The sequence below is a fragment of the Phoxinus phoxinus genome, assembly GCF_949152265.1.
Source record: "Phoxinus phoxinus genome assembly, chromosome: 12".
Taxonomy (NCBI): Eukaryota; Metazoa; Chordata; class Actinopteri; order Cypriniformes; family Leuciscidae; genus Phoxinus; species Phoxinus phoxinus.
In genome coordinates, this window is record NC_136887.1 from 36,450,044 (window position 1) to 36,460,401 (window position 10,358).

The window sequence follows — 10,358 nt, forward strand, 5'->3', positions numbered from 1 at the left end:
TGGGGGTGATGGTGATGCTGGTGATGGTGATGCTGGTGATGCTGGTGATGGTGATGCTGGTGCTGATGCTGGTGCTGGTGTGGGTGCTGGGGGTGATGGTGATGCTGGTGATGGTGATGCTGGTGATGCTGGTGATGGTGATGCTGGTGATGCTGGTGATGGGGGTGCTGGGGGTGCTGGTGATGGTGATGCTGGTGCTGATGCTGGTGCTGGGGGTGATGCTGGTGATGGTGATGCTGGTGATGCTGGTGATGCTGGTGATGGTGATGCTGGGGGTGCTGGTGATGCTGGTGATGCTGGTGCTGGGGGTGCTGGTGGTGCTGGTGCTGGGGGTGCTGGTGGTGCTGGTGATGGGGGTGCTGGTGATGCTGGTGGTGCTGGTGTTTGTGCTGATGATCACAGATAAAAATAAATTTACATTTGAAATACCTGACTTATGACTGTAAAGATAAAATAATGTTCATTTGAAAATACATGATTTATGACTGTAAAGATAAAATATACATTCGAAATACAATTTATTATAAAAATGAAAGAAAAAGTCTATTTGAAATGCATGATCGCATATGAAATGCATGATTTATGAAAATCATGTCCATGCTGCTTAAATTACAGCTACTGCTTTGCTTTTAAGGTTTGCTCCCTGAGCCTTGGTCTTACCAGACTTATCTACAAGGCAGAGGGACAGTGTTGGTCATGAGGTGACCTCTGGGGACCACTGCAGCTCCGAGATCCCAGTTAGCCTGAGGCCACAGGGCACCCAGTTACCATGTGTGGCCACAGGAGGCCTGGCAGGAGTCTAGGTGAAGGAGAGGCTTTGTACTGGTCACGGTTTTCAGATACGAACCCAAGCGCAGACAGTATTCAATATACACCGTTTTATTGACAAACAGAAAACAAAAACCCACGAGGGGGCAAACGAACATTAACAAGGCAAATAAATACTGACAAGATGCTGACCTTGACAATTAATATACAGTAATTCTGACAATACACTAGACTGGTTTACTCACAGACAGGATACAAAACGAACAAGTAACAACCACAAGGAGATTATATAAGGGAGACCATCACAAGGGCACAGGTGACACTGATGAAACAATGATGACTGAAGGAGGAGAACAAGGGGGCGTGGTAAAGACACAAGACAACGCAAACACACAGCCCAAAACATGAGTCTGTCATGATCCTGCCTCAGAACTAGAATAAAACAAGGATAGAGGACAGAATCATGACAGTACTGGCAGGGAGAAGACTACTTCCCTATTCACCACAAAGGGTTAGCCAGCGGCAGCAAGCAGGAGGCGAGAGGAAGAGGCAGAGAAATAATAGACAAGCATGCATCTTCCTGCACTAGACGCATCACAACACCCTGTGCATCACACACACATACACACACAACCCATCCATGGGTTCAGCCGATACCTCTCTGCTTTACATACAGCCGTTGCTGTTATTTCTCTTATCTCGGTTTTAAACCCTGATATAATCATGACTGTACTTTTTGTACTCTTCATGAGACAGTTTTTCACTGTTTTATGGACTGTTGTCGTCTTGTGCCACTGTTCTCCATGTTGGACGATCTTTTTAAATTGTTCGGTGTAGTTTTTGATTTTAGGTTACAGGTATTTCCAAAAAAAGAGGAAGCAGCACTGTAAGAATAAAAGGTGCCTGGAGGAACCTTTTGGGGTTCTTCACTTCGCCACACCGGCGGAGCCGTCTGTAGATCCTCTAGGCACCCTTTAAACAGGGCCGGTTCTCTGAGGAACCACACAGGTTTCCTGAGGAACTCTTATATAAGGCACTGTGTGGAACCGCTTTGGGTGCCTCCAGGAACCACATTTAATTTTTATTTTATTTTATTACTTTCATGTTGTTACTATGGTATGGTTACCATTAATTTCTATTATAATAAACAAACTGAACCAAATACAAAATTAGAATAGTTTATTACATATTAGATCCATTTTAATACATACACTTCTATGCACAATATCAATGAATACACATAAAAAATGTGTATAATACATAAGCAACATGAATAATCAACCATAGGCTATACAAAAAAGACATGAACAAAATCCAGCAACATAAATAATAATCAACCATGTGTATACAATAGGCTATACAAGAAAAGACATCAACAAAATGCATGGAAACACATATGTTCCATATGCATATGCTCCATAAATCAATGTAAAATATGAACATTTTGACTAATTAAAAACGTCCATCTTCACTTAACTTTAAAACATTTGTGTCTCAGTCCGCTTGTTAAGTCTAACGTCACTGTTTCCAAGTCCAAAAACAAACAACACACGGGGCTAATATACATCCATTGTGCTGTAATATTCCTGAAAATTATGATCCTCCTAACTTTTATCTCTAAACCGAAATCTCAGATGGTTAGTTATTCAGCTATTTTGAATCATAAAACGTTAAGTCTGGGATGCCGTGAGACTGGAGACTGTAATGTACACTATGGCTTTTGAAAAGTTTAATTGTGTGACTTAAATCAACAGTGACCGGGAACACTTCCCGTAAATCCTGATGTACTCGTTACATCATAAGAAGGATGGCGTCTACGCTAATATTAGTCTCTCTGTCTATCCTAAGGTTTACCGCTGTCCACCGGAACCAGGCCGGATCCAGATCTGATGAAGGACCAGCGCCAGGACACGACGACGCCGCTGACCTGAAGTGTCAACCAGTCTCTCCTCCTCTCCACTCCGACTTCAACCAACCGGAACTGGACAAATACTCTGATTCATTCTGAACTTCTGACCTGTAATGCTCCTGAATCATAATCATACACTGTTCACTCATTGGCCAGAGGAGAACTGGCCCCCGACTGAGCCTGGGTTCTCCCAAGGTTTTTTCTCCATTCTGTCACCTGATGGAGTTTTGGTTCCTAAATGGGGACATTTAATATTCAACAATATTATAGATCTGCCTTAAAGGTGGACGATGATGAAATTGTTTTTTGTATTATTTTCATGTTATCACTGTGAAGCTGCTTTGATACAATCTGTATTGTAAAAAGCGCTATATAAATAAAGGTGACTTGACTTGACTTGACTATACCATTCGAGTTCCTCTAATTTCCCCCAAAGCACTTCGAGGTCTCATGGTAATGAAAAGGTGACTCCAGAACCTCTGAACTGAATACAAAGTGCTTAAAGGATCCCATAAGTTCCAGCAAGAACCGCAAAGATTGTCATAGCTCCCCCAGTAACCCTACTATAGGAGAACGAGCTTTGAGGCACCTAAATTACATTTTTAAGTTCCTTGAGTATCCGACAGGATATTTGAGGCACCTTTAGTTTTTACAGTGAGTGTAAACTCTTTAATTTTATTTTGGGAAGAGCAAAGAGGCTGTATGAGTAGGCTAGATTAAATAAGGTTAAAGGATCTACAGGTGAGGCGGTTTTTATTCTGAAGCACCCATAGATGGATATATTTGTATTTTCATAACATTTTTTGAAAGTTAACATTGAGCTTAAATGTAATGACCCAATCAAGAGTGGTTTCATTAACGAGTGCTGTTGGACACACGAGAGTTTGACTGGGACATGGAAGTGAGGAGCTGTGTCAAGAGACTGAAGACAAACTGTCTGAGGATAGGAACTGTACAGGTTTTGCATCTATTGTATCTGCATATTTTTCTGTCTTTACTGGTTTATTTATTTATGTTCCTGTTAGTCTAATTGTGGCTTGTTTTATACACCAACGATGTGTGAATATGAGGAATTAGTTAATTGCTTTTTCATTGTCACTGGATGTCACGATTTGTTTTTTGTTTATGTCTCATGTCATGCTTCATGTCTGTCATGTGATCCCGTTAGTCATGTGATCCTGCCATGTGTTCCCTTGTCTGATGTGTCATGTTTTCATTGGTTCATTGTTTCATTGTTCACAGGTGTCCCTTGTCTTGTCATTAGTCTGGTATGTATTTAAGCCCTCATGTTTGCCATGTGTCTTTGTCAAGTATTGTTTCCCTGTATCCACTGTTGGTAAGTGTCATGTTCATGTTTTTGAGTTCATGCCACGTCATGCTTTTGTTTTGTGTTTGATCTTGTTATGTTTATTAATAAACTGCCTTTGGGCTCTCATCTACACGTGCCTCCAGTGGGTCCCTTACACTGGAAAAGGGTGAGTAACATTCAGCTACATCCCACACAAAGCTTGTATGGTGTTTATCCCACAGCTCTTCAGAATTAGTGCTTTGAATCTGAACCATTTCTAATAAGGACTGTCTTTGTATATCTAACATGTCTAAAGGGACTTATTTTAAGCCTTAACGTTTGAGTTGTTTTGGATTTGTGCAGTTTACTTTTTTACAAATACACATTATTTTTCAATTTTTTTGAAACATAATCAAATACACTTTTTTTGTTCTTTAATATTGAACCATTTAATAGTTTGCCCTGTAGGCATTTACAGGCACATCATTTATTGACTGTCATAAATTTAACTTCTGTTTAATACTCTTGAAATTGTTGCTTTTGTATTTATGCCATCACCCCATGAATCCAATTTAAGACTTGTTTGCCTGTCCATTGTCTCAATGGCCCTTTTTTATTTGTGCGTTTCCCCCTCTCTTGTATTTCTGCTCTTGACCTTGCATTTTTTTTCTAAGCCTATTTTTGTTGTTGCTTTTTGTGTTTAATGTCTTCCATTTATCTTTAATTTATGTTCCTTGCCTTTTATTAGTCATTATGCTGTTTAATGACCCTTTCCCATTGACTATTTTATGCCCATTCCTATTTTACTTAAATGGTTATGGTTTGTATTGAAATGAACTGTATAAATAATTTTGTATTTACTGTTTGTTTATTTTTTTATTTTCACACTTAGCCACTAAATGCAAACGTCTTATGCCCTTTTCTGCTTTGTGAACATTTTTTTCCCCTCCCCCTCTATGTCCTTATGCCCATTTGTATTTGTTAACTGTCAACCCTGCATCAACTACATGATAAACTTTATTTGCATCTCAAAGTCATTTAAGCCTTGTGTCTTCAGCTCTGCCTAGATCCCTGCCTCTAATGGCTCCATCTCAGTTGGTTGTCCCCCTGGTTCCATCTGGGCCATTCACCAAACGGCCACCTATCCATTCATCGACTGTGCCATTGCCCTACATCCTGGTGATCCTGCTGGGGCTTTTGGCCATGTTCTCCCTTGCTGTACCTTCTGTGATCTCCTCCAAACCTATGTCAGCACCCACCTTAGTCACACCTTTCACCAGCTCCACATCTTTGAGCTGCCACTCATCCTTTTTTGCACAGTTTTGTATTCCTGTTTAGGTGTACTTGTAACTCATGCTAATTTATTTGTCCCTTTTGTATAGATGTTAATGTTTTGTGTTTGTTTTGTGTTTGTTTTGTGTTTATGCTGTTGACTAAAGAGTCCCAGGGGTAGAGTCCCAGGGGTAGAGTCCCAGGGGTAGAGTCCCAGGGGTAGAGTCCCAGGGGTAGAGTCCCAGGGGTAGAGTCCCAGGGGTAGAGTCCCAGGGGTAGAGTCCCAGGGGTAGAGTCCCAGGGGTAGAGTCCCAGGGGTAGAGTCCCAGGGGTAGAGTCCCAGGGGTAGAGTCCCAGGGGTAGAGTCCCAGGGGTAGAGTCCCAGGGGTAGAGTCCCAGGGGTAGAGTCCCAGGGGTAGAGTCCCAGGGGTAGAGTCCCAGGGGTAGAGTCCCAGGGGTAGAGTCCCAGGGGTAGAGTCCCAGGGGTAGAGTCCCAGGGGTAGAGTCCCAGGGGTAGAGTCCCAGGGGTAGAGTCCCAGGGGTAGAGTCCCAGGGGTAGAGTCCCAGGGGTAGAGTCCCAGGGGTAGAGTCCCAGGGGTAGAGTCCCAGGGGTAGAGTCCCAGGGGTAGAGTCCCAGGGGTAGAGTCCCAGGGGTAGAGTCCCAGGGGTAGAGTCCCAGGGGTAGAGTCCCAGGGGTAGAGTCCCAGGGGTAGAGTCCCAGGGGTAGAGTCCCAGGGGTAGAGTCCCAGGGGTAGAGTCCCAGGGGTAGAGTCCCAGGGGTAGAGTCCCAGGGGTAGAGTCCCAGGGGTAGAGTCCCAGGGGTAGAGTCCCAGGGGTAGAGTCCCAGGGGTAGAGTCCCAGGGGTAGAGTCCCAGGGGTAGAGTCCCAGGGGTAGAGTCCCAGGGGTAGAGTCCCAGGGGTAGAGTCCCAGGGGTAGAGTCCCAGGGGTAGAGTCCCAGGGGTAGAGTCCCAGGGGTAGAGTCCCAGGGGTAGAGTCCCAGGGGTAGAGTCCCAGGGGTAGAGTCCCAGGGGTAGAGTCCCAGGGGTAGAGTCCCAGGGGTAGAGTCCCAGGGGTAGAGTCCCAGGGGTAGAGTCCCAGGGGTAGAGTCCCAGGGGTAGAGTCCCAGGGGTAGAGTCCCAGGGGTAGAGTCCCAGGGGTAGAGTCCCAGGGGTAGAGTCCCAGGGGTAGAGTCCCAGGGGTAGAGTCCCAGGGGTAGAGTCCCAGGGGTAGAGTCCCAGGGGTAGAGTCCCAGGGGTAGAGTCCCAGGGGTAGAGTCCCAGGGGTAGAGTCCCAGGGGTAGAGTCCCAGGGGTAGAGTCCCAGGGGTAGAGTCCCAGGGGTAGAGTCCCAGGGGTAGAGTCCCAGGGGTAGAGTCCCAGGGGTAGAGTCCCAGGGGTAGAGTCCCAGGGGTAGAGTCCCAGGGGTAGAGTCCCAGGGGTAGAGTCCCAGGGGTAGAGTCCCAGGGGTAGAGTCCCAGGGGTAGAGTCCCAGGGGTAGAGTCCCAGGGGTAGAGTCCCAGGGGTAGAGTCCCAGGGGTAGAGTCCCAGGGGTAGAGTCCCAGGGGTAGAGTCCCAGGGGTAGAGTCCCAGGGGTAGAGTCCCAGGGGTAGAGTCCCAGGGGTAGAGTCCCAGGGGTAGAGTCCCAGGGGTAGAGTCCCAGGGGTAGAGTCCCAGGGGTAGAGTCCCAGGGGTAGAGTCCCAGGGGTAGAGTCCCAGGGGTAGAGTCCCAGGGGTAGAGTCCCAGGGGTAGAGTCCCAGGGGTAGAGTCCCAGGGGTAGAGTCCCAGGGGTAGAGTCCCAGGGGTAGAGTCCCAGGGGTAGAGTCCCAGGGGTAGAGTCCCAGGGGTAGAGTCCCAGGGGTAGAGTCCCAGGGGTAGAGTCCCAGGGGTAGAGTCCCAGGGGTAGAGTCCCAGGGGTAGAGTCCCAGGGGTAGAGTCCCAGGGGTAGAGTCCCAGGGGTAGAGTCCCAGGGGTAGAGTCCCAGGGGTAGAGTCCCAGGGGTAGAGTCCCAGGGGTAGAGTCCCAGGGGTAGAGTCCCAGGGGTAGAGTCCCAGGGGTAGAGTCCCAGGGGTAGAGTCCCAGGGGTAGAGTCCCAGGGGTAGAGTCCCAGGGGTAGAGTCCCAGGGGTAGAGTCCCAGGGGTAGAGTCCCAGGGGTAGAGTCCCAGGGGTAGAGTCCCAGGGGTAGAGTCCCAGGGGTAGAGTCCCAGGGGTAGAGTCCCAGGGGTAGAGTCCCAGGGGTAGAGTCCCAGGGGTAGAGTCCCAGGGGTAGAGTCCCAGGGGTAGAGTCCCAGGGGTAGAGTCCCAGGGGTAGAGTCCCAGGGGTAGAGTCCCAGGGGTAGAGTCCCAGGGGTAGAGTCCCAGGGGTAGAGTCCCAGGGGTAGAGTCCCAGGGGTAGAGTCCCAGGGGTAGAGTCCCAGGGGTAGAGTCCCAGGGGTAGAGTCCCAGGGGTAGAGTCCCAGGGGTAGAGTCCCAGGGGTAGAGTCCCAGGGGTAGAGTCCCAGGGGTAGAGTCCCAGGGGTAGAGTCCCAGGGGTAGAGTCCCAGGGGTAGAGTCCCAGGGGTAGAGTCCCAGGGGTAGAGTCCCAGGGGTAGAGTCCCAGGGGTAGAGTCCCAGGGGTAGAGTCCCAGGGGTAGAGTCCCAGGGGTAGAGTCCCAGGGGTAGAGTCCCAGGGGTAGAGTCCCAGGGGTAGAGTCCCAGGGGTAGAGTCCCAGGGGTAGAGTCCCAGGGGTAGAGTCCCAGGGGTAGAGTCCCAGGGGTAGAGTCCCAGGGGTAGAGTCCCAGGGGTAGAGTCCCAGGGGTAGAGTCCCAGGGGTAGAGTCCCAGGGGTAGAGTCCCAGGGGTAGAGTCCCAGGGGTAGAGTCCCAGGGGTAGAGTCCCAGGGGTAGAGTCCCAGGGGTAGAGTCCCAGGGGTAGAGTCCCAGGGGTAGAGTCCCAGGGGTAGAGTCCCAGGGGTAGAGTCCCAGGGGTAGAGTCCCAGGGGTAGAGTCCCAGGGGTAGAGTCCCAGGGGTAGAGTCCCAGGGGTAGAGTCCCAGGGGTAGAGTCCCAGGGGTAGAGTCCCAGGGGTAGAGTCCCAGGGGTAGAGTCCCAGGGGTAGAGTCCCAGGGGTAGAGTCCCAGGGGTAGAGTCCCAGGGGTAGAGTCCCAGGGGTAGAGTCCCAGGGGTAGAGTCCCAGGGGTAGAGTCCCAGGGGTAGAGTCCCAGGGGTAGAGTCCCAGGGGTAGAGTCCCAGGGGTAGAGTCCCAGGGGTAGAGTCCCAGGGGTAGAGTCCCAGGGGTAGAGTCCCAGGGGTAGAGTCCCAGGGGTAGAGTCCCAGGGGTAGAGTCCCAGGGGTAGAGTCCCAGGGGTAGAGTCCCAGGGGTAGAGTCCCAGGGGTAGAGTCCCAGGGGTAGAGTCCCAGGGGTAGAGTCCCAGGGGTAGAGTCCCAGGGGTAGAGTCCCAGGGGTAGAGTCCCAGGGGTAGAGTCCCAGGGGTAGAGTCCCAGGGGTAGAGTCCCAGGGGTAGAGTCCCAGGGGTAGAGTCCCAGGGGTAGAGTCCCAGGGGTAGAGTCCCAGGGGTAGAGTCCCAGGGGTAGAGTCCCAGGGGTAGAGTCCCAGGGGTAGAGTCCCAGGGGTAGAGTCCCAGGGGTAGAGTCCCAGGGGTAGAGTCCCAGGGGTAGAGTCCCAGGGGTAGAGTCCCAGGGGTAGAGTCCCAGGGGTAGAGTCCCAGGGGTAGAGTCCCAGGGGTAGAGTCCCAGGGGTAGAGTCCCAGGGGTAGAGTCCCAGGGGTAGAGTCCCAGGGGTAGAGTCCCAGGGGTAGAGTCCCAGGGGTAGAGTCCCAGGGGTAGAGTCCCAGGGGTAGAGTCCCAGGGGTAGAGTCCCAGGGGTAGAGTCCCAGGGGTAGAGTCCCAGGGGTAGAGTCCCAGGGGTAGAGTCCCAGGGGTAGAGTCCCAGGGGTAGAGTCCCAGGGGTAGAGTCCCAGGGGTAGAGTCCCAGGGGTAGAGTCCCAGGGGTAGAGTCCCAGGGGTAGAGTCCCAGGGGTAGAGTCCCAGGGGTAGAGTCCCAGGGGTAGAGTCCCAGGGGTAGAGTCCCAGGGGTAGAGTCCCAGGGGTAGAGTCCCAGGGGTAGAGTCCCAGGGGTAGAGTCCCAGGGGTAGAGTCCCAGGGGTAGAGTCCCAGGGGTAGAGTCCCAGGGGTAGAGTCCCAGGGGTAGAGTCCCAGGGGTAGAGTCCCAGGGGTAGAGTCCCAGGGGTAGAGTCCCAGGGGTAGAGTCCCAGGGGTAGAGTCCCAGGGGTAGAGTCCCAGGGGTAGAGTCCCAGGGGTAGAGTCCCAGGGGTAGAGTCCCAGGGGTAGAGTCCCAGGGGTAGAGTCCCAGGGGTAGAGTCCCAGGGGTAGAGTCCCAGGGGTAGAGTCCCAGGGGTAGAGTCCCAGGGGTAGAGTCCCAGGGGTAGAGTCCCAGGGGTAGAGTCCCAGGGGTAGAGTCCCAGGGGTAGAGTCCCAGGGGTAGAGTCCCAGGGGTAGAGTCCCAGGGGTAGAGTCCCAGGGGTAGAGTCCCAGGGGTAGAGTCCCAGGGGTAGAGTCCCAGGGGTAGAGTCCCAGGGGTAGAGTCCCAGGGGTAGAGTCCCAGGGGTAGAGTCCCAGGGGTAGAGTCCCAGGGGTAGAGTCCCAGGGGTAGAGTCCCAGGGGTAGAGTCCCAGGGGTAGAGTCCCAGGGGTAGAGTCCCAGGGGTAGAGTCCCAGGGGTAGAGTCCCAGGGGTAGAGTCCCAGGGGTAGAGTCCCAGGGGTAGAGTCCCAGGGGTAGAGTCCCAGGGGTAGAGTCCCAGGGGTAGAGTCCCAGGGGTAGAGTCCCAGGGGTAGAGTCCCAGGGGTAGAGTCCCAGGGGTAGAGTCCCAGGGGTAGAGTCCCAGGGGTAGAGTCCCAGGGGTAGAGTCCCAGGGGTAGAGTCCCAGGGGTAGAGTCCCAGGGGTAGAGTCCCAGGGGTAGAGTCCCAGGGGTAGAGTCCCAGGGGTAGAGTCCCAGGGGTAGAGTCCCAGGGGTAGAGTCCCAGGGGTAGAGTCCCAGGGGTAGAGTCCCAGGGGTAGAGTCCCAGGGGTAGAGTCCCAGGGGTAGAGTCCCAGGGGTAGAGTCCCAGGGGTAGAGTCCCAGGGGT